General features: G+C 38.1%; 1 protein-coding gene across 2 annotated transcripts in view; it reads left to right on the top strand.

Moving 5' to 3' along the window:
* ZFAND6 (zinc finger AN1-type containing 6) overlaps positions 1–24,777 on the top strand; it is a 75,901-nt gene that overhangs the window by 26,678 nt on the left and 24,446 nt on the right. The window contains exon 2 of one of the 2 annotated variants that reach the window (XM_082851896.1): positions 24,472–24,595. The exons of the other annotated variant lie outside the window; for it this stretch is intronic. The gene's annotated coding sequence lies outside the window, so the exon portion shown is untranslated. The remainder of the gene's footprint in view (positions 1–24,471; positions 24,596–24,777) is intronic. 2 annotated transcript variants of the gene reach the window in all.

The following is a 24,777-nucleotide window of genomic DNA, read 5'->3' as shown; positions in this document are numbered from 1 at the left end:
CCATGCTTGGGTGTACCTTCTTCGGAGATATGTCTATTCAAGTCCTTTGCCCATTTTTGGATTAGGTTGTTTGTTGAGTTGTAGGAGTTCTTTATATATTCTAGATATTAATTGCCTGTCAGGTAAATCATTTGCAAATATTTTCTCCCATGCTGTGGGTTGTCTTTTTACTCTGTTGATAGTGCCCTTTGATGGACAAAATTTTACAGTTTTGATAATGTCCAAATTATGTTTTTCCTTTTTTTGCTTGTGCTTTCGGTATCATATCCAAGAAATCATTGCCAAATTCAGTGTTTATATCTTTTGCCATATGTTTTCTCCTAGGAGTTTTGTAGTTTTAGCTCTTATGTTTAGGTTTTTGATCCATTTTCAGTTAATTTTTGCATGTGGTATAAGGTAAAGGGTTCAGCTTCATTCTTTTGCGTGGATATCCTATTTTCCTGGCACTGTTTGTTGAAAAGGCTGTCCTTTCTCCATTGAATTGTCTTGGCTTAATCATTTTTTATTGCCAAATAGTATTCATTGTGTAGATATATACCATATTGTATTTATCCATTTACCAACTGATGGACATTTGGATTGTTTCCAGTTTTTGGCTAGTCTGAATAATGCTGCTATGAACATTTATGTGTAAGTTTTTGTGTGGCATACATTTTTGTTTCTCTTAGGTAGAAACCTAAAACTGGAATTAGTGGGTCGTGTGATAACTGCATGTTTATAGGAAATGGCTAAACTGTTTTCTTAAGTTTCTGTGTCTTTCACATTCCTACCAAGTAATGCATGAGTGTTTCACTTTACCCTCACCAACATTTAGTATATATAGTAAGTCTTTTTGAATTTAACCATTCTAGTAGATGTGGAATGGCATCTCATTGTGGGGTTAATTTGCATTTCTTAAATGACGAATAACTCTAATGTTGAATGCTAATCTCCTATTTTTCTGGCTGTAGCCTCCTGTCATTCCAATTCTCGCTCCCTTTTTCCCACCACACTTAGTCTTAAGCTTGATTAAGACATCCACTTTCAACACCTGTTGTTTCGTCTTTTCCTTAGCTTCAGTTCCTTCTTCAGTTACTTTTCTTCCCAGTATTCTTAGCTTCTAGTCTTGGAGCAATTCTGCTGTTTATATACTCTGCTTTTTTTTTTTTTTTTTGCGGTACAAGGGCCTCTCAGTGGTTGTGGCCTCTCCCGTTGCGGAGCACAGGCTCTGGACACACAGGCTCCGCGGCCATGGCTCACGGGCCCAGCCGCTCCGCGGCATGTGGAATCTTCCCGGACCTGGGCACGAACCCTTGTCCCCTGCATCGGCGGGTGGACTCTCAACCACTGCACCACCAGGGAAGCCCTATATACTCTGCTTTTAAACCTAAGCTGCTGAATGCTACCAGAGAAAGTCACAGAATTTTATGTTTTGATACCATTGTGAATTTTTCTGTAACTTTCTAAAAATTTTTATTTTATTTTATTTTTGGCTGCGTTGCGTCTTCGTTGCTGCGTGCAGGCTTTTCTCCACTTGCACCGAGCGGGAGCTACCCCTTGCTGCAGTTTATGGGCTTCTCGTTGTGGTGGCCTCTCATTGCAGAGCACAGGCTCTAGGCACGCAGGCCTCAGGAGCCGCGGCACATGGGCTCAGTTGTTGTGGCACGCGGGCTCCGGAGTGCAGACTCAGTAGTTGTGGCTCGTGGGCTCCAGAGTGCAGGTTCAGTAGTTGTGGCACACCGGCCCAGTTGCTCCGTGGCATGTGGGATCCTCCCAGACCAGGGCGCGAACCCGTGTCCCCTGCATTGGCAGGCAGATTCCTAACCACTGCGCCACCAGGGAAGCTCTTTCTATAACTTTTTATTTTGATTTAGTTTCATATAGAAGTTGCATAAACATTACAAAGAGCTCCCATTCCCTTTTCCTAGGTTATCAATTGTTACGCTTTGTCCCATCTGCTTTATCATATTCTGTCTTCTGTGTGTGTGTGTGTGTGTACAAATATAGGCATATTTTTTCTGAATCATTTGAGAGTTAAGCTGGAGACTTGGGTTATATAGCTATTAAGTGGTAAAGCAGGGATTTAAATTCAGATCTTTCTTTGGTCTCCCTTGTATCTGGCACGTACTTGGTGCTCTGGGAATGCTTCTTGAATTGACCAGTGACTACAACTCACCTGTTAGAATCTATATCGTGTCTCTTCTTGGGGTTTTAGCATGTATAGGTGCGTGGGCTTTGAAGTCAGACTCCCTGGATTCAAATCCTTGCTTTACCACTTACTAGCTGTTTGACCTGAGCAAGTTCCATAATCTCACGAGGCCTCAGTTCCCTCATTTCTAAAATGGAGGTGATAATATTCCTACTTAAAATTGTGAATATTAGAGGAGACAATGCAGGTAAAGAATTTATCATGGACCCTCTCATTTCTATTCTTATCTTGTCCTGCTACTCTGATTTAGCTACTAGCTTCTCTTAGTTTGTCCTGCCCCATGATTTTTTAACTGACAGAGTTGATGAGACATCTAAGTGAATTTCTAGGCAGTTAGCAAAAAGAGAACTCTGGAGAAAGTTCTAGGCTAGAGTCATACTTGGAAGACATTTACTCAGACCTGCTAGTTAGAGCTTTGAAACTTGAACTTTGTAGATAAAAAGACAAATAGCAGGTGATGAGATATTGAGATACAGGTCCCAGGAGCCATACATCTTTGGACATTCCAGTTTTCAAGTATTTTTTATTGGCTTCTAAACTTTTGAAATATTTCAGAAATATCAACTTTTTGGCATCCATAAAATACAGTCACATACTTGGAAGCAGTACAGAAATTTGAGGTACCCTGATGTTTCTGCCCCTTTTCTACACCCTCTCCAAAGGTACATGTTTTTTTCAATAAAATATTCTATCCTGTTAGATCACACATCCTAGGTTTTGATTCAGAAGATAATGATCATCATAGGTGTGACCCCATTTGACAAGTAGGAGGAAAAGAAATCATCAAAGGAATTAATTCCAGAGTAAGATTTCATTAAATGTTATATTGTCTTTTTTTTTTTAACTGAGCATTCTTTATTTTTTTTAACATCTTTATTGGAGTATAATTGCTTTACAATGTTTTGTTAGTTTCTGCTATATAACAAAGTGAATCAGCTGTACATATACATATATCCCCATATCCCCTCCCTCTTGCATCTCCCTCCCACCCTCCCAATCCCACCCCTCTAGGTGGCCACAAAGCACCAAGCTGATCTCCCTGTGCTATGCAGCTGCTTTGCACTAGCTATCTGTTTCACATTTGGTAGTGTATATATGTCCATGCCACTCTCACTTCGTCCCAGCCTACCCTCCTCCCTCCATGTCCTCAAGTCCATTTTCTACATCTACGTCTTTATTTCTGTCCTGTCCCTAGGTTCTTCAGAACCTTTTGTGTGTTTCTTTTTTAGATTCCATATATATGTGTTAGCATACGGTATTTGTTTTTCTCTTTCTGACTTACTTCAGACTTTAGGTCCATCCACCTCACTACAGATAACTCAGTTTCATTTCTTTTTATGGCTGAGTAATATTCCATTGTACACATATGCCACATCTTCTTTATCCATTCATTTGTCGATGGACACTTAGGTTGCTTCCATGTCCTGGCTATTGTAAACAGAGCTGCAATGAACATTGTGGTACATGACTCTTTTTGAATTTATATTGTCTTTTTAGTCAGTAAGATGTCAGTAACTATTCATTAGTTGCTTTATCTATCAGAGGAAATGGGGCAAGGGGGACATATACATGAAATCAGAGAAAGTGTAAATGATAATCAGAGAAAATGTAAATGATCACAAGAATCCCTGATGAATTTAGATGTTTAATTGCCAGCTGGTATATGATTAAACTCCAACCATATTTTATTCTTCTAATTTGATAGTTTTCTCAGAATAATTATCCCTTTGAAGGAAATGGGTTACCAGGACCTCTTGTCAGATTCCTTTTACAGAATGAGTTCCATGTAGATAAAATTTTTATAGTGCTGTCTTCCCATGAAAATCAGGAGTAAAATATTTTAGAAAAATAGCACAGAGCCTTGCCAATTTGTCATCAATATCCTTGGTTTGGTTGTCTGTAATAAACAGATTCCGGACTTCCTTGGCGGTCCAGTGGTTAAGACACTTCCACTGCAGGGGGCATGGGTGTGATCCCTGGTCGGGGAGCTAAGATCCCACGTGCTGCACATCGTGGCCAAAAAAATAGAAGAAAAAAAAAAACAGATCCCATTTTTCAATACATGCATACCTTTAATACCTCACTCTGACCGTGAGTGTTAACAGGTGATAAAATTCTAGAATTTAAATTTTTACTGTTTGATAATGAGAAAGCTTATTTCTCAAGTTAAGACCAAATCAGTTGCAGTGATTATTCATTTGACATTTTGGGGTAGAAACTGTTCTATATTTTCAGTACCTTAACTCTTAAAATGAGAATGCTACATAAATTGAGGATGTTTATTAGTAAAGAGAGAACAATATGCTGGTTTGCTGGTTGTGGCCACTTGATTTCACATTTATGGTATATCTTAAGACAAAACAAAAATGTATGAATAACTATAGAAACACAAATATATTTCATACTAACTAGAAATCTTGCGTGTCAGATGAGTCTAAGTGACTGTCAGTTTTTTTAGCAGAGGAAAATGAAACTGAGTGTTTATTAATAGGAAAAGGTAGAATTATTTTGTACTGCAGGTGAAATATTTTTTTATTACCTATTTGTTAGACCTAGCTTCTTAAATAATTAGGAGAGATAAAAAGGTTTTAAGTAACATTCACAGTACATAGGTAGCAAGATAATTATACCCCAGAGTGTCTATAAGGTGTTAGCCACAGCTGAGCTTTTTTTTTTTTCTTTTTCTTTTTCTTTACGCGGGCCTCTCACTGTTGTGGCCTCTTCCGTTGCAGAGCACAGGCTCCAGACGCGCAGGCTCAGTGGCCATGGCTCACGGGCCCAGCCGCTCCGCGGCATGTGGGATCTTCTTGGACCGGGGCACGAACCCGTGTCCCCTGCATCGGCAGGCGTACTCTCAACCACTGTGCCACCAGGGAAGCGCCAGCTGAGCATTTTTAAATGATCATAATCCCAGGAGGTCTAATTATTTCATAGTTTACATTTGCTTAATCAGAATATATATTGAATGGTTACTCCATCTTTTTGATGGAAACTTTTATTTCATAGTTGGTTTTAGAAGTTTAGAAAAAGCAAGAAAAGAAACCACGTTAACCACATTAACCACACAAGTTATTCTCTGCAAAATTCACCTTGGAATAATACAGGCATAATGGATATATTGTAACTTTGTTCTATGAAATCAAACTTTTGTACACCTGTCTCATGTGTTACCTTTTTTATTAAAAAAAAAAACAGGGAAAAGTTCATACAGTTCTCAGTTCTTTATGAGAAATAGCCATCTTGGTGAAGAAGGGCTTGTTTTGTCTTTTCTGTTAGTATAGGAGGATAGCACTGACAGTGTTCCCATGTGGTTAGGTCCTCACCCTCTGGAAATGATTGAGGCAGAGAGCGTGATGCCAGGGTTTTTTTTTCCTATTAAATACTTATTCATTTTCTCATTGGGGTGCATGTATCTTTTTGAATTAGTGTTTTGGGATGTTTTACATATATATCTATATATATACACACACACCCAGGAGTGGAATTGCTGGGCCATATGTTAGTTCTGTTTTTAGTTTTTGGAGAAACCGCATGTTTTCCACAGTGGCTGCACCAGTTTACACCCCCACCAACAGTGTACGAGGGTTCACGTTTCTCCACATCCTCGCCAACATTTGTTATATGTGTTCTTTTTGAAGATAGCCATTCTGACAGGTGTAAGGTGATATTGTGGTTTTGATTTGCGTTTCCCTGGTGATTAGCGATGTTGAGCATCTTTCCATGTGCCTGTTGGCCGTCTGCATTTCCTCTTTGGCAAAATGTCTATTCAGTTCTTCTGCCCATTTTTTAATCAGGTTGTTTGGTTTTTGATGTTGAGTTGTATGAGCTGTTTATATCGTTTACAAATATTTTCTCCCATTCAGTAGATTGGTCTTTTCATTTTGTCATTAGTTTCCTTTGCTGTGCAAAAGCTTTTAAGTTTAATTAGGTCCCATTTGTATATTTTTGCTTTTATTTCCTTTGTTTTAGGAGATGCATCCAAAAAAATATTGCTCAGATTTATGTCAGACTGTTCTGCCTTTGAGGAAAACTCAGACTTCTTAAACTTGCATATCTCTTGAAATTTTGAATCATACTCTCCTTGGTCTTTGGTTCTGTATGACTTAAAGTCAGGTCCTTGGGACTTTAACTTCCTGGCAGTATATTGAGGCTAATGTTAGAGCTAGTTGGACTTCATCCAGCAGATTTAAGACAAATAAATGAGGAGCTATTATAGGGCCTATTGTTGATGAAGTAGAAACAATTTTCAGCTGAATGCTAAATGGCTTCAAAGAGTATGGTGCCTAGTAATTTATTTTGTGTTTTTTAACTACACATGGAAACAGAAGAGAAAAGCCTGATCTTGGAATGACTGATTTAGGCCTGCCAAACAATTACAGGTATCACTAACATGGGAACTTAAAATTATCGAGGTGATCTCTATGTAATATTGAAACAAGATCAGTGGAGATTCACGTGTTGACTTTTAAGTAGTTTTAAAGCTAATATGCTGCTTTTTTTCTTAATTAAGGGAGACTTGAAAATTACTTAAATTACTGGTGGTTTTTTCAGCATTAGAAGTAGTGAAAATATACAGATAGGATTTTTTTTTTTGGCTGAATTGGGTCTTCGTTGCTGAGTGCAGGCTTTCTCTAGTTGCGGCAAGTGGGCTTCTCACCGCGGTGGCTTCTCTTGTTGCGGAGCATGGGCTCTAGGCTCACGGGCTCAGTAGTTGTGGCACACAGGCTTAGTTGCTCTGTGGCATGTGGGATCTTCCCGGACCAGGGCTCGAACCCGTGTCCCCTGCATTGGCAGGCAGATTCTTAACCACTGCGCCATCAGGGAAGCCTGCACATAGGATGTTGTAATGCTGTGAAAAAGAGACTACTTTGATTGTATTTGTATATAGTTTTTATGTTTTAAATGACCTATGGGTTACATTAAATTCCTGAAGAGAATATAGTACAAATTAGAAAGTTTTAAACACAGACTTGTCATCTGCCACACTAATTTTAGATTGTCATAGATTAATCCGCTTCACTATTTAATGGCCTGAAGGAGGAAAGGAGCTAATTTAAACTGGATTAGTGTATTCTACACTGTTAAAGCATTCCCAGATAGATCCTAAAAATTAAAGATGGAAAAGACTGGTAATTTGATTTTTACACAGGTGATTGGATTTCCTATAATTGATATATATAGGGGTTCAGGGTTTGTTTTCGTGATGTGGGTAAATGCAAGTGTTAATCCATTGTATAAACATTTGAGTGCCTAGAACACCTGTTCTATGCAGGTGTGCCAGATACTAGAAATACAGTGGTGAGCAAGACAGATGGCTCCTAAAATTTCGTGTTATTAAAATGTAGTGGGCTGAATTACATGGTCTAAATTTGACCAGGAAAGTGGCTTGTGTATTAACATGTGCTTTGTTTCTAAGTAGTGATGTTTTTATATTTACTTTTCTCCATATATACATATCTCACTTGCAACAGATAATATTTATCTGCAAGATAACTATTAACTGGGATAAATGCAAGAGGATTTATAGACAAAAAATGGTTTGACGTTTATTGGAAACTTAAAAAATCAACTATATATTCTCAGTGAACAGAACATGGTATTTAAAACACCAATTATTCAAATTAACATTTTTATTAGATGGGTAGTAGCAGTTTAATTTATTCAAACTTTTAAATGGTAAGAGTTATGAGAACAAAGGACCACACCTAACTCATTGAGGCTGGATTTGTGTCTTATTTTTTTTGTATCCCTCACAACTCTGCATATAGTCAGTGATGAGTGAATGGGTTCATTGAAGGTGTTTACCCGGGAGTGTTTTATCTTGGCAATTTTGATATAACCATTATACTAATAGAATTGAGAAAAATTGTTTAAATAAAAGGCTACTCTTTGTTTAAAAAAATAGCTGTTGTTTTGAGCATTTCAACTTTGTAGTAAATGAGTAAAAATGTTTCAAATTACAGGGGTTTTTTTTAATACTTTAAGATTCTTTTAAGTTCTCTGAAGAAATCTCTTGGCCTCAAATTACCCAGCTTATTATAAGGTAATCTTTAGGTTTTATATTTGATTACTGGTTACTAAACTCTTCAGGAGAAGGACTTTTGTTTTTAATGAAAGTTCTTATCTGATAAACTCTTCAGGAACACAAATTAGTTTGTAGCATAACTAGTAATTGGACAAAGAAGTGTGGGGAAATTGCTTTTTCTGTTATTTTATGAAGAATTAGGAAACATTCAGAGGTGATTCTTGATGAAAGGAATAAGCTATGCTGCCTTTTATTTTTTTAAATAAATTTATTTGTTTCTTTGTTTATTTTTGGCTGCATTGGATCTTTGTTGCTGTGTGCAGACTTTCTCTAGTTGCGGCGAGCCGGGGCTGCTCTTCATTGCGGTGCGTGTGCTTCTCATTGCGGTGGCTTCTCTTGTTGCGGAGCACGGGCTCTAGGCGCGCGGGCTTCAGTAGTTGTAGCTCGCTGGGCCTAGAGCGAAGGCTTAGTAGCTGTGGCGCATGGGCTTGGTTGCTCTGGGGCATGTGTGATCTTCCTGGACCAGGGCTCGAACCCTGGTCCCCTGCACTGGCAGGCAGATTTTTAACCACTGCGCCACCAGGGAAGCCCCAGTAACATGTTATTTTAAAAAGCAGTCCAAGTTGATCTTGTTTAAGGTACCAAATCATTTTCAGGTTTTGGAAATTATATAAGAAGTTGATATGGAGAGAAGGTAAGAAAGGGAAAAGTTTGTTTTTCTGCTTATGTCTAAATGAGGATAATTTTTTAGAAAATTATTTTAAAATGTAAAAAATGAAATAATTACTTAGTGGAAAACTGATACTTGCAGAAACTTGAACTCATTAGTTATGTGGCTCATCTTGGTGTAACTCATACTTGTAATATTTATCCTTTGCCTAGCATAGGTATAAATCTGAGTAATATTTTGAACCAAAATGACTTTCTCTACTCCATTGTCCTTTCTTCTTCTTCTTCTTCTTTTTTTTTTTTTTTTTTGCGGTACGCGGGCCTCTCACTGTTGTGGCCTCTCCCGTTGCGGAGCACAGGCTCCAGACTCGCAGGCTCAGCGGCCATGGCTCACGGTCCCAGCCGCGCTGCGGCATGTGGGATCTTCCCGGACCGGGGCACGAACCCGTGTCCCCTGTATCGGCAGGCAGACTCTCAACCACTGCACCAGCAGGGAAGCCCTCTTATTATTTTTAAAAAGCAATTTTATTGAGATAAATCTGCATACAATAAAATTTACTCATTTAAAATGTGCAGTTTTAGTTACGAGAGTTGAAAATAGTTGTGTAACCATCACTTTGATCATGATGTGGAGCATTTCTGTCACACTTTGGAGTTAATCTTGTCTCCTACCCCTGGTCCCTGGATCTGCTTTCTGTCATAGTTGCTTTTTGTAGCAATTCATATAAATTGACTCATACATTATATAGTCGTATCTGTCTTTTTTCACTTAGCATAATAATTTGGAGATTCACCCATGTTGTTATGTTCATAAGTAGTTCATTTCTTGTTATTACTGAATAGTATTCCATTGTGTGGATATACTGCAATTTGTTTATCCATTCACATTTGAAGGATATTTGGATTGTTTCCAGTTCTTGGCTACTATAAATAAGGCCACTATGAACAATTGAGTACACGTCTTTTCAGGGACATGTGTGTAAATACCTGTAAATGGGAGCTCTGCTGTAGTTTAAATGTAAGGCCTTGTTTCTTAGTTTTGATGGGGGAGATAGAAAAATTTATGTTAAACCAGAAGGTCAAAATTTATCTCAGGGAAAGAGTCAAATTGCCAGCTATTACTCCTATTCTTATACTTCTGTTTTATTCTTTATCTTCCTTCCCCCCAAAAAAGGCTTATTACCTTTTCCCTTAACTAAAACGTCTTATAAAATGGCATTCCTTATTTAAAACTCAAATTTATAAGAATATGCTAATTTCTTTTCAGCACAGTTGTTCTCAAAGGGCTTTTTTTTTTTTTTTAAGTATAGTTGATTTACAATGTTGTGTCAAGAATATGCTAAATTTTGAATGGGCTAGTTGAACCATGGCTATTTTATACACTTCCTGTCCCCTACCCCCTAGTATTTCCACCTCCTACTAAACTTTATTGTTTTGGAGCCTTTTTTCATTTCTTTCTATAGCACCCCCTTTCTCTTCAGAATAGGGACCTGTATAGTACACATGGTTTAAGGGAAATACAGAAGAAGCTACAGATAAAGGTTCATGATTTGTCATGTCATATATTAGGGGTTTACTGGAGATTGAGATGCAGACCATGTTGATCTGACTTAATGAAACCTGTGAAGTAAGCTGTATTTGCTGACTCATCTATATATGTTATAATCTCTTCTGCAGTGTAGTTAAGAATTGATTTAGAAGCAGGTGATACCTGAAAACTTGCTCCCTGCCCTCCCAAATATATTCATATGTATACATACAAATGCCCATATACACATCCCATATTTCTTAAGTTATTTTGAGTTGGTCAGATTTCACTCACGGTGTGGGTTATTCTAATCCTTTTATTATAACAGCATTTACTGCAGCATTTAGGGAAATGGAGTTTGAATTGAGGTCAGAGGAAAAACTTGGAGAGTTAGCAGGTAGATTGGGTAGGGTAGAGTATTTGACACATGCTACCTGAGAAAAAGGGAGAGAAGGCAGGGAGTGGAATAAAATAATTTTGCCTGTTTTGCAGTTGGGCATTCTACAAGTACTTATTAAAATTAAAATGCCTTTTTTTTTTAACAAGGTAATGTTTGGTGCTGTTGAGTTACAAAGATTAATCTGATATAGAGCCTGCCTGAAAGAAGGCCACACGGCTCAGTAACACTGTTCCAGACCTGGAATTAACTAAAGTACCAGTAAATATTGTACCAGTTAACGTTGCTCATACCTGATAAGAGGTTATATCCAGATTAGTATAGGAGACTAAAATTCAGCCCTTTGTCCCAGGTCAGCTTTGTCCTGACCCTTCAGTTTTGCTGGCTATCTACCCCTCCAATTCCTGCCTCTGTCTCTGTTAGACTGTGAGCTAAGTGACGTGTTGTTCTATTCTGCTCCTTTACAAGGTGGATTGTTTGTGAGATTTCCTACTAGAGAGACTGCTGTTCTGAGCGTCCTGACAAGTAAAACAAAAATGGAGTACGGGCATAGGCTGCAAATAATTACAGTATAGTCAAAGCGGTGCTCTTGTTCAACTGTTGCAGTCTTACAAAGACTGACTCTTATAGTAGGTAAAAGACAATCCAAAATAAGTTAAAATGAGGGAAAATAGGTTAAGCCATTGGAGAGGAAGGAGAACATGAAATTAGTGAGGTGATAGTGAGGATTTTCTCCTTTATGCACATTTTATTTTATTCATTTTCTCTCTTTTTTTTCCACCTCTTTCCTCCCTCTCCTTTAATTTATTTTGTGGTTTTATGCCACTGAAATGTTTGTGTTTTATCCATTTGTGTTTTGGCCTCTCAGTGATAAACATTTTGTTATCTTGTCTTTTCCAGGTGCTCTGTAGGTCAGTGTGTGCTTTGCTGGCTTCTTATTGGCATTACAGAGTTTGGGTGGGACGTTTGTTTTAGTATTTCCCTTGTATATTATTGATCACTCAACTCTTGCTTTGGTATTGCTTTGCTACCTGGCATAACTAGAAATTAACTTAATTTGGAGTTTTTAACAAGGACACACCTGCTACTGCATATCCAACTGAGGAATAGCCCTGCTTTATTGGAGAAGTTTGTCTCTTTAACTGCAATAGAATAAGAAGGTTGAGAGGAGGCATTCACTTGACTCATAAGCATTCACATCTGATGTTTTCAGTGAGAGCACTATTTCTTACAGTTGATTAAAATGGATAATCACAAATCAGTTTAGATTGCCATTGAATTAGAGTTTGAGTGTATGGAGATGAGATAGGAAATAATAGTTCACTTGTTATTGTTAGGTATTTGGTTGAAATCCTTAGAACATCAGGTCCAAATATTTATTTTTCTTAGGTCTTATTTTGAAATAATCTCAAATTTATAGGAAGTTGCATTAATAATACAAATAATTCCCATATACCCCCGGCAAGATTCACTCATTGTTAACATTTTGCTACATTTGTGCTATCATTCTGTTATATTATTTTTTTTCCTAACTGAGAATAAGTTGCATGCATCTTGTCCCTTTACCATATAGTACTTAGACATATACTTTCTAAAAACAGCATTCTTATATTTTCAAGGACATTCCAGTTATCATATCAAGGAAATTTAACACTGATATAATACAATTCTCTAATATACAGCCACATTCAGATTTCTCTAGTTTCCTCAATAATGTTCTTTAATAATTTTTTTTCCAGTCTAGGATCCAACCCACAGTATTCATTGTGTTTAGTTGTCATGTCTCTATTTTCCTTTAATCAGAACCATTTCCTTAACCTTTCTTTGTCTTTTATGACACTGACACTTTTGAAGAGTGACAGACCATTTATTTATAGAATATCCCTCAATCTGGGTTTCTCTCATGTGTCCTTGTGATGAAATTTAGGAAATATAGTAGTTTGGGCAGGAATGCTACATTACTGCTATGTGCTTCTCAGGGCATCACATCAGGAGGCATATGTCCATTTGTCCTGTTTTCAGTGATACCAACTTCGATCTTTTGGGGGGGTTTTTTGGGGTTTTTTTGTTGTTTTTTTTGTGGTACGCGGGCCTCTCACTGTTGTGGCCTCTCCCGTTGTGGAGCACAGGCTCCGGACGCGCAGGCTCAGCGGCCATGGCTCACGGGCCCAGCCGCTCCGTGGCATGTGGGATCTTCCCGGACCGGGGCACGAACCCGTGTCCCCTGCATCGGCAGGCGGACTCTCAACCACTGCGCCACCAGGGAAGCCCAGAAAGTTTTAATAAGTTATACTGAAGCACAGTTAGACTGTTGAACAAAGATTTTAACAAGTGAAAATTATTCTATCAGTTACAACTTTTATAAAGCTTTGAGTTATTTTTTAAATTATTTATATGTACAGTATAAGTAGATTATAAAGAAACTTTTTTTTTTTTTTTTTTGCGGTACGCGGGCCTCTCACTGTTGTGGCCTCTCCTGTTGCGGAGCACAGGCTCCTGACGCGCAGGCTCAGTGGCCACAGCTCACGGGCCCAGCCGCTCTGCGGCATGTGGGATCTTCCTGGACCGGGGCACGAACCCGTGTCCCCTGCATCGGCAGGCGGGCTCTCAACCACTGCGCCACCAGGGAAGCCCTATAAAGAAACATTTGAGTTATTTTGAATGAATCCTAAAACCTTTATCCATCTTTTATGGCATAGCAAATACACAGTCAATTTTCAGCATTAAGTAAAACTTTAAAAATTAGCCAGTGAATTTTGAGTGTTTGGATTCTGTCTATTTCTTATGATGTTTTAAAGCCATGTTGTTAATATAAATAGTAAATTTACTCTGTAAAATCCTAAAACTTTTCCTAAAATTTACTATAGAAATTGGGGTTAATAATATACCTTTATGGGGGAAAAATAGTTATCTAGCTATTTTAGGACATATTGATTGAACACAGTTTTATTTTCCAGACAACCTTTCTATAACACTTGAGTCACCTGTCGCAATAATTATACTATAGAAATTTTAATCTGTGGGGAAATGTGGTGTAACCCTTCATTGTAAATGTTAGAAATATGGCTCCTCTTTCTGTCACAACGGGACCAAGAGTCTCTTTCTCCCCAGTCAGGAGGGTCCCAAAGGATATTCTTGGGACACGGAGGGCACCCCGCTATCTCCTTGTAAAAGTTGTTCTTTAATTGGTGGCTCTTTATGCTAAAGAAATTAGCTAAACTTTAGAAAAAAAGAAAAATACCTAGTTTTGCTTACTTTGGGTACAAATGATTATAAAAAGTAATTCTTCCTTACCTAGCCTGTGGCCAGGTGAAGAAAAATCTATATGTTAAAGTTACATATTGTCAAATTATACATTGGTGTCAGATAGCAAATGAAATGTTTTTCTTAATTTTACATAGCAGGCCTTTTTATATAGCTATAATAGTGAAAGCACTCCTTAAAAGTTTAGACAATTAAAATGTACATAGTCAGTTTGAACTGTCTCAACTCTGTTTCATGTTAAATGTGTTACAAGAATGAATCTGAAGTCTGCTGCAGTAAAACACTGAAGGCTTTAAAATGTTTTCTTGCATAAAACTCAAAGTTTAGCTGCTTATGAGGGTAGGGAAGGCAGGAAGCTAATGTCTGTCTCAAGATACAGGACAGCTGTTTGCTCATCAACCTCAACTGTGTGAGTAGACTTAAGCCTGTAACCCTATGTAATTAGGCATAATAATTTAAAATTTTTTAAATCTAAAGTGCTTAAAGATAACACATCAGTGTGATGAGATTTTTTTAGGGTCTATTTTTTTTCTGGTGGGTGCGATGTTGAGGGTAGAGTGGGTGGTAGATTTTTATTTATAAAATATTTTTGAGAATATCACTTAATAACCATGCATCTTTTTTCATCATTATTCCATTCCTGTGAAGCAAAAGAATATAAATCTTTAGATCCCTTTATTTTGCAGTTGATTTCAGCCTTTTAAAATTAATACTTTAACCAAACAGTCATGAAAATGTATTTTGGGAATATGATGTTAGATATTAATATAGAAAATTGCTCTTGGAAATAATTAAATAACTTAAATTATAATTAATAATTTTTTTAAATTTATTTATTTGGCTGTGTTGGGTCTTTGTTGTAGTTCACGGGCTTCTCACCGCAGTGGCTTCTCTTGTTGTGGAGCACGGACTGTAGGCACACAGGCTCAGTAGTGGTGGCATGCGGGCTCAGTAGTTGTGGTGCACAGACTTAGTTGCTCCACGGCATGTGGGATCTTCCCGGACCAGGGATCGAACCAGTGTCCCCTGCATTGGCAGGCGGATTCTAACTGCTGCGCCACCAGCGAAGTCCCTAAACATGACATTTCTTGATGACACACAGCTGTATTTGTCTGGAACATGAAAGATTGGTCTTGCATCAGATGTAACTCCACAAAAGAGGAGGAAAGGAAGCAAAAATATGTCTTAAAGAATGTTGGTGAAAGTTAGGTATATTTTCTTTGGGTTTTAGGTAAAGTGATTTTTAGCAAATTCAGCAAAGTCATTGTAATGTTATTTTAAAATAAAGGCATGGATGGGTGAATTAAGTGGTGTTGCAGGTTTTGAGTTCTGTCAGTAGTGACTGCTTCTTGGATTAAAGTGAGCCATTTTTTTACATTTAGATGCTGGTAGAGTGCTTTCTAATCTAGAAGCACTGGTAGTGTTATGGATGGTGCATTAAGTCTTTCAGGAAGGGTTAGGTGTCAGTGGTTTTATTGTAAGAGAATCTCCTGTGTTCGGGATGATCCTACTAAAGCCTAAAAGTAGTCTGGGTTTCAGCACTGACCATCACTCTCACTGTGTGTTTAGAAACATGGTGGGTGTTGTGGGGGGAGGTTGTAGCAAGAAGTAGAAACACAGCTGTATGTTCTGTAAGAACTTGCTGTTTACTGGACTCTAATCAGGGGCCTGAACACATCTGAACAGATACCCATTCTAACTGAAAATGGGAAAGGGGGAGATTATTTTAAAAGATATGTGAAAATCTTGTGGAATTGGCAAGAAGTTTACAGCTTTGGTACCTTTCTATGTGTTTGGTGTTCTTCCTCTTCTCCACCCCAACCTTTTCAGATTGGTTCATTGGGTCAGTTTTTCACCCGTGTCTACATAACTTTTCTGGAGATATTATCCCATGGTACCAATGGAGCAACAAGAGTTAAGACCTGTAGGTAGTACAGGTTGTATTAAAAGGGAATGTTAACAAGGAGTCAATAGTTGGCAAGTCTAACTGCAATTTCTTTAACTGATTAGGAAGCAGGGAGGGGGCTGATAATATTACCTTCCTCATATAGATATGGTGAAACTAAATGAGACAGTTCATCTAAAGTGCTTAGCACAGGGTCTGGTACATAACAGCTAATGTTTTCAGTGAGTACTTACTAATGCATATCGAAGTATATACTTTTCTAATCTGATTTTTTAATTTAGGGAGAAGGTTTGGAGAACTTAAGATTAAATGATGACCTATGGATACCTCACTCAGAGCATTTAATTCAGAGGTGGAGTGGCTTTCTGACTGGGCTGGTAGTTATGCCCTAAACTGTTCATGATATTCTATTAACCTTAGATTGGCTTACTGTTGAGCATTGTATGTTTTTAATCAGGAGCTTAGAATGGTTTTTCCGTATTTGTTTTAGCCATTTGAACCCTTTGTTCAAATGAAGTCTTTTACAGAAACCTGGTATTTAAAAATAGTAAAAAGGAACTGTTCTTGAAGCAGAAATGTTCAACCCAATCTACCATCTCAGTTTTCTCCTCACCTGTGCCCTCTGCCTTGGCAATCATTGATAGAATGCATAGTTATAAGAAGTAAAAGCACACTTATGAGAAATTAATTTAGTGAATGATTGCCTGAATGGATAAGCATGCATAATCCCATACACACCCTTAGATGTTTTAAGATTTTATTTTTGACTCTGGCTGCTTGTAGACTGGCTGTTAACTGAAGTTGACCATGATACTGGTTTATCTTGAAAGGTGGTACTAATAAACAACCCCAGAAACTTGTATTTTACTTTACAGATATTGTTGACCATACCACATATCACATTGTGTTCTCCTTATAAACTATATGTGAAATACTCACTCTTATGTTATCTGAGTCAAGGTTAATTGTATTTCTGAGTGATTGATTTCATTTTTCTTTTGAATATTGTACCTCTTAACTAGTCATATCCTTTGCATTGGCTGTTAGGAAGAGTAGAGTCAGCTGAATGGCTTCTAATTAGTAAAAAAACCCTATGGGCATGCGTTTTGTTTTGACAATATACCTGACCCCTCATTTTTTCTACCACTTTGTCTTGGATTGACCATTTTTGCTTCTGTCTAATGTCATATAGCATGCATTTTAAAAGTCACCTTAAATCCTTTTCAACACACCATGAAGTATATAAAAAATCATAGTGATACGTTTAGTGAACAGCACTTGTTAAACCCTCCGTCCCATTATAGGGTGATGCTTATAGGTTTAAATTCAGACACCTTAGCGTGGATACAAAGCCTTCACTATATGGCCTTACTGTTTCTAGGATTAGTCCATCCTGTATTCCAGACACACAGGATTCTCTCCCCTGATAAGATACCGTACTTACTTTATCCTGCCCCATAAGTATAAGTAGTAGGTATAAGCACTTACTAATCAATGTATCCTTTTATAAACTTTGGTAGGAGGATGTTAGAAACCTTTCCCTCACACTTGTAATCAAGAAATCAGCTCGGTAGGAAGTAAGATTAAGAGATCTCCTAACAGGCGATCACTGTCTGTGAGACAAAGGACACCTTTTATGTACCTGCCCTTTGTGAGCTGTGGGTAAAGAAGGAGTCTTGGATTTATGACTGTAAGATGTTATGGAAAAACCCGAACGAACTTTTTGGCTAACACAATATTTGTGGCTTCTTTCTCACAACTAAAGTGGAGTTGAGTAGTTACCACAGACTATATGGCACACAAAGCCTAAATTATTTACTTATCAGGCCCTTTAGAGGAAAAGTTTACCAACTCGTAATATACAGTGTTGGGGATACAACCCTGAAAAAACTAAATAATCATTTTGTGTATTTTATTTGGTTTTTCTCTTTTTGTATTAGTCTTTATAGACTATATTATTTGTTCATCGTTCATATTTCAATTCATATTGAAATTCGATGTTGGTTACTATAAATAGCTCTCATAACTCTGAATTTGTGGGGTATGTGTCCTTAGTAGGCCTTTCCCTGAAACGAGAAACTAAGAGCCGTATGCCCAGATTCTGTCCAAGGGTAGACTTCAATTTGGGGTATGTGGGTAGGAAACTAGAATGAGGGAAGACTTTGCTGTGCAGTACCAGTATCCCAGAATAGGTCAAAGAGGAAGAATACAATGAAGTATAATTAGTTTCAAGATTTAATAAAATTAGTACTTTTATTGTTTAATCAAGAATATTCATAAGTGGTACTTTTTTGGGGGGAAGAAGGTAAGAGTATGGTGATGAAGAATACAGTGGCTGCTGACTGCTAGTACAGTTTGGTGCATGAAGCCAAGGCTCCAGCTTGTTTTACCTTCCCTTGCTTTTACGTTGCCAGTCGACACAGGGAAAAGGCAAATAACAAGTTCTTATTTTTATGAAAATAGTTTTGACCCCCTGGGCCTCTGAGAGAATCTCAGGGATCGGATCCCCAGGGGGTCCACAGATAAGCTTTGAGAATTACTGACCTAGGGCATGGACTCTAGCCTGACTGCTAAGGTTGACTATTAGTTCCATCACTTACTACTAGCTGTATGACTTAAGCAATTTACTTTAACCTCCCCATGCTTGTCTGTGATATGGTGATAATACCTATTGCCTAGGTTTGTTATGAGGATAAAGGAGTTGAGGTTTATAAACGTGCTTAGAACAGTGCTTGGCACATAAAGCACTATATAAATATTATTAAATAAAACCAAATGGTAAATCCGGTTATTTGTATAAAAAGTGTTATACAAAGTTTCAGAAGAACAGGAGAGATTTAAATTCAGAGATTGACCATACAATGGAAGAAATCAGGGAGAAACATTCATTTACAAGTATTGGAAACTACGTTGGAGATTTGCCTTAGGAGAAGAGATTTCTTAAAGGGGCTGGGGACAGAGAGGTGAAGCACAAAGTCATGCGTGTTGAGTTATGAGGTTTAAGGTCAGAGAAGAAGAAATAAAAAGAAGGTTCATACAAGTGGATCTTGCATACATAGAGCTTATTTTGTTAGTCTTTTGGAGAATAAAAGTGAATGAAAGCCCATGAATGTGGAAACCAATGGGAAAATTTGAGTGGGTTCCCCATTTTGCAAAAAAAGGTATTGGGTTGCCTTGTGCAGATAGTAACTAATTCTTTAAGATATGCAATATGGAACCTAGGTCGGTTTGAGAACATAAAATTGACTGCAACTTTAATTATAAAACTACTAGGTTTGGTATGCCAACTTAAGCAAATTGCTAAATGAACCTCTCTCTGAGTGAAATGAATTAGAAAAGATACCCCAAAACTTAGAGTGTGAGGCTAAGCATCTTTGTTCAGTGTACAAACTGTATAACATATGTATTGGGCCCTGCTGGCAAATCTAGATCTTTTCTCAAACAGCAAATTCAGTTTCTTTAAAAAGAGCCTATTGCAGCCTGTTTGCCTTGTGGTAAATACTTGGTTACCACAGGTTGTAGTACAAGGCTGCGCTACCTTGCCAGCACAGTTTCATTCATGCATTCAACAAATATTGAATGTCTACTATGTGCCAGGCATTATTTTAAGCATCAGTGAATAAAATGGACAGAATCTGCTGTTACAGAGGTGACATTTTAGTAAAGGGACGAGAGATAAGTGTAATTTAATAGTAAATTAAGATCAAAGGCATTGAAGAAAAATAAAACTGGAAAGGGTAATAAAGGATGCTGGTTGCAATTTTAAATGGGGTAAAGGAAGCCCTCTCTCAGAAGATGACATTTGAGCAAAGGTCCTGAAGGAGATGAGGGGACCTAGTTGTAGTGACTTCTGGAGGGTAGAAGTTACAGCAGTTACAAAGGCCTTATGACAGGAGCATAGCTGGCATATCTGTATATGATCGGGGAGGAGTGGGAGAGGAGGTCAGGTAATGGGGGAACAGATTATAAAAGAGCCTTTAAGTCATGGTAAGGAGTTTGGCTTTTACTTGGTGAATTGAAGGATTTTGAGTAAGCAGGCATTGTGATCTGCTTTAGATTTTAACATAATCACTGGCTGCTGTATTGAAAATACACCATAGGAAGATAAGAACAGAAGCAAGGAGACCTATATACCAGTAACTATATTAGTTATCAATTGCTATATAGCAAATTATTCCAAAAACTTCATGGTTTAAAACAACAAACACTTATTGTCTCACACAGTTTCTGTCAGGAATATAGACGTAGCTTAGCTGTATAATTTTGGCTCAGAGTCTCTCATGAGGTTGCAGCTCAGAGATTAGCCAAGGTTGCAGTCATCCAAACACTTAACCAGGGCTGAAGGATTTGCTTCCAAGTTCACTCATGCACCTTTTGGCCAGAGACCTCAGTTCTCAGCAAGTGGGGCTGTCCTTATGACAGTGGTAGCCGCCTTCCCTGGAGTGAGTGATCTACAAGAGAGAGAGAGAGCAAGGCAGTAGCCATAATGTACAGTGTCTTTTATGACTAGACTCAGAAATGACAAACCAACACTTCCACAGTATTCTGTTGGTTATCCAGACCAACACTGATAAAATGTGGGAGGGGACTACAAAGGGCCAGAATATCAGGAGGCATGGGGATCATTGGGGGCCACCTTGGAGGCTGGCAACAAATAGAAAATGAAATTTTAAAAAGATACCATGTATTGCCTTTTAACAAATACCTAGGAATATCTACAAGAAATATGCAAGACCTGCATGAACACTGTCAAAACATTACAGGGAACTTAAAGAAGACCTAAATTTAAGAGTCTGCTGTGTTTGTACATCTGTAGATTCAGCACAACGCTAACAGGTCCCCCTCCCCTAGAAATTGACAAACTGAATCTAAAATTTGTATGGAAATGGAAACTGCCAAGAATAAGCAACACAGTCTTGAGGAAGAATAAAACTGATACCAGCTATCCAAAATCTATAATAACTTGAAACAGGATAGACAAAGTAGACCAGTGGGATAGAATTGAGAGTCTAGGAAAAGACCCGCATTACATGTATGATAACCCATGTATGGACAAGAGTGAGACTGCAGTGCAGTAGGGAGAGGACAGTCTTTTCAATAAATGGATTTGGGTTAATTAGATAACCATATGGAGAAAAACATGAATCTTAATCCCTACCTTATTCCATACAAAAAATCAACTCCAGATGGATTACAGATCTAAATGTGAAAGGTAAAATAATAAAATTAATAGGAAAATAGAGAGCATCTTCGTGACCTTGGAGTAGGCAAAGATTTTTAAAATAGCTAACTATAAAAGATAATTGTTAACAAAATCATATTAAGGTGAATTTTGGTTTCAAGACACCATTAAAAATGGAAGGACAAACCATCGTGGAAGGTAAAGTAAGCAAAAGGCAATCCAACAGAAAAAAGTGCACAGAAAACTTAGACACTTAACAAAAGAGGATTTTAAGAATATTTAAAATAGAAAGGCAGATGTATTAATTTCTTAGGGCTGCAATTACAAATTAATACAAACTAGGGAGCTTAAAAACAACAAAAATTTATTCTCTCACAGTTCTGGAGGCCAGAAGTTCAAAATCAAGGGGTTGGCAGTGCCATGCTCTGTACAAGCTCTAGGAGAGAATACATTTCTTGCTGCCAGATTCTAGTGGCTGCATGCATTCTTTGGCTTGTGGCCACATCACTCCAGTCTCTGCCTTTGTCTTCACATCACCTTCTCCTCTGTGTCTCTCAAAACTCTCTCTGCCTTTCTCTTATAAGTATACATGTGATTGCATCTTAAGCCCAACCGAACAATCCAGACTAGCTCCTCTTCTTAAGATCCTTAACTTAATCATCTTTTGCCATATAAGATAGTATTCAGAGGTTGCAGAGATTAGCACATAGACATGTCTTTGGGGCTACCGTTTTGCCCAGTATAGCAGGCAGTACTAAGTATTGGTGAGGTATGGAGTAACCGGAATGCTCATACTTTGCCAGGGGCTCTAACGTTGCCAGGAGTGTGTAAATTTGTATAACCCGCTTTGGGAACTGGTAGTATCTGCTTAAAGGTGAACATACATATACCCTATGACCCAACGTGTCCCCTCCTAGGTATATACTGAGCAGAAATGTGTATATGTATGTTAGTCAAAAAACACATAAAATAATGTTCATAACAGCAATATTTGTCATAGTCATAAGCTGGAAAGTTCCCAAATCCCTGTCATCGCTAGAATAGATAGTGGTTTATTCATACAGTGTAATATACTAGATAGCAAAGAGAAGGAATGGACTGTGGTTGGACACATTAGCGTGGTTGAATCTCAAAAACAATTTGAGAGAAGCCAGACACAATGTGTGTACACTGTATAATTCCATTTATTAAAAGTTGAAGAATAGGAAAAGCTAATCTAGAGTATTAGAAGTCAGCATAATGGTTATCCTTGGGGAAAGGATAATATTTGGAAAAGAGCATGAGGAAGCTTTTGAGGGGTACTGATGATAATCTGTTTCTTTTTCTTTTTTTTTTTTTTTTTAATTGCGGTACGCGGGCCTCTCACTGTTGTGGCCTCTCCCGTTGCGGAGCACAGGCTCCGGACGCGCAGGCTCAGCGGCCATGGCTCACGGGCCTAGCTGCTCCGCAGCATGTGGGATCTTCCCAGACCTGGGGCACGAACCCGTGTCGCCTGCATCGGCAGGCGGACTCTCAACCACTGTGCCACCAGGGAAGCCCGATAATCTGTTTCTTGATTGGGGTGCTTAGTTACCCAGTTGTGTTCAATTTGTGAAAATTTAAGCTTTACACTTGGGACTTGTATATGTTTAAAGAAAAAAAGAATGGAAGTTGTTGGTTACTTTTGTAGGTTTCTTTACTATAGGACATCTCAGTTGAACTAGTGGAGTATCTTTCATTTTGATATGCATTGATTATTCTGTTCTGTTTGAAAGTTTTAGTAGAGCAACTTGATTATAACATTTGTAAGGACTTTGAATTGCAAGTGACAGAAGCCCAAAGCAAACTAAAGCAAAATGAGAATTTGTTCACATAATTGGGAAGTCTGAGGGGTGGAGCTGTCCTCAGTAAGCCTTTGTCTTGGCTGTCTCCTTCCTACCCATTTTGGCTTTGCTTACCTTATTTTAATTAATTATGCGGCCTCTTTCTCCATTGTGGCAGAGACGGCCACCAGCAGCACCAGGTTTACATTGTATTGTCTTCAATGTAATCTCAGAGCAAAGTCTGCCTCTTTCCCAGTAGCACCAGTAAAATCCAGGAGGAATGAATGATTGGCTCAGATTGAGTCATAATGCCCAGGCTTGGATCACGTGCCCATCACTGAGACAGGTCTGGCCCTGAGGAGGAGGGCTTAAGCCTACCCAAAGCAAATGAAATGGTCTTCCCACAGGAACAAGAGGTTCTGTTAATCTGAAAGAGGAAGGAAACATACCAGGCAGACAGAAACTATCAGTTTCAGGAATATGGATGTCTTCCCAGTCCAGTTATTGAATGATTTTATAATTATTAAGATACCACGGATTTTATTTAGCCTTGGTGAATAGAAAACTGTGTGCTAAAATAGAGGACAGTTTGTACCAATTACATTACTGTCATTTTTCACATCATAGCTACAGCTTTCTGTATAAACTATACCTGGTGATACAGATTTGGATGAAATATTGCCTTTCATAGTTCTTTCCCCTTATTGGGTGATGAATATATACTTAAATAAGAGATGAGGCTTAGCAAGAGCAAATAATACTTTAAATTTACATTACTTGGATTAGAGACTCCCACAGTTAATAATATTACCTGTGCTTGAGTCCCATGTCTACCTAGCCTCCCCACATCATCTTCAGTGATGACCTCATTAAAGTCATTTGCTTATTTAATCCAGAGGTTGGCGGATTTTTGGTTCATCACCTGTTTTTGTTCAGCACATGAGCCAAGAATGGTTTTTGCATTTTTAAGTGGTGGGAGGAAAAATCAAAAGAGGGACATTTTATGATGTGAAAATTCTGTGAAATTCAAATTTTGGTGGCCATAAGTATAGCTCATTTGTTTACATATTGTCAGTGGCTGCTTTTACACGACAACAGCCGAATTGAGTAGTTGTAACAGAGACTGTATGGTCCTGAAGCCTAAAATATTTACTGTCTGGTCATTTACCAAAAGGTTTGCCAACAACTGATATACACATTTTTGGGCAGAATGTGACAAATTAGAGTCAGATGATGGGAATGCCAATCAGAGTTTTTCTGAAACCTGTCTTCTTCAACTGGAGACACTTACAGTGGCTTCTTTTTGTGAGATTTATCGTGCCAGTCAATGAAAACTTTCCTTATATCAATAACTGGGCGGTTTGTATATATTAGAATTAGCTTTGGAGTCTCTTATCCTTACATAACCTAGTATGTTGAAATTGATGAATTATTTGCTGGGAAGGAATATATAGTATCCTCAAAGATGTTATTCTCATGTTAGCTGGACTCATGCCTTTTTGTCTTTCAGCCCAAGAAACAGCAGGAAAGACAACCTGACATAGGGAACTGGGGACTGCTATACAGAGAGAGAACTACAAAGCATCCTCAGTGCAGTAGGAACCCTAATCCAAAGTCCCTATACTTTTATCAGAGTGAGTAGCATTCGTCTCAACTGTTCTATATTGAGTCATACTTTCTGATCTATTTGCTTTATGAACTTTCCTAGATATTTTGTAATCTCTGCAAAGGTTCTTGACCTCCAGAACATATGTATGTTGCCCATATGATAGGTATCATCATAGGTTAAGATTAGGTAACTGAAAGTGAAGGTAGC

Source organism: Leucopleurus acutus (genome assembly GCF_964270905.1).
Source record: "Leucopleurus acutus genome assembly, chromosome: 1".
NCBI classification, from domain to species: domain Eukaryota; kingdom Metazoa; phylum Chordata; class Mammalia; order Artiodactyla; family Delphinidae; genus Leucopleurus; species Leucopleurus acutus.
Note: the sequence above shows the minus strand (reverse complement) of the source record. Positions and strands in the feature narration are given on the sequence as shown.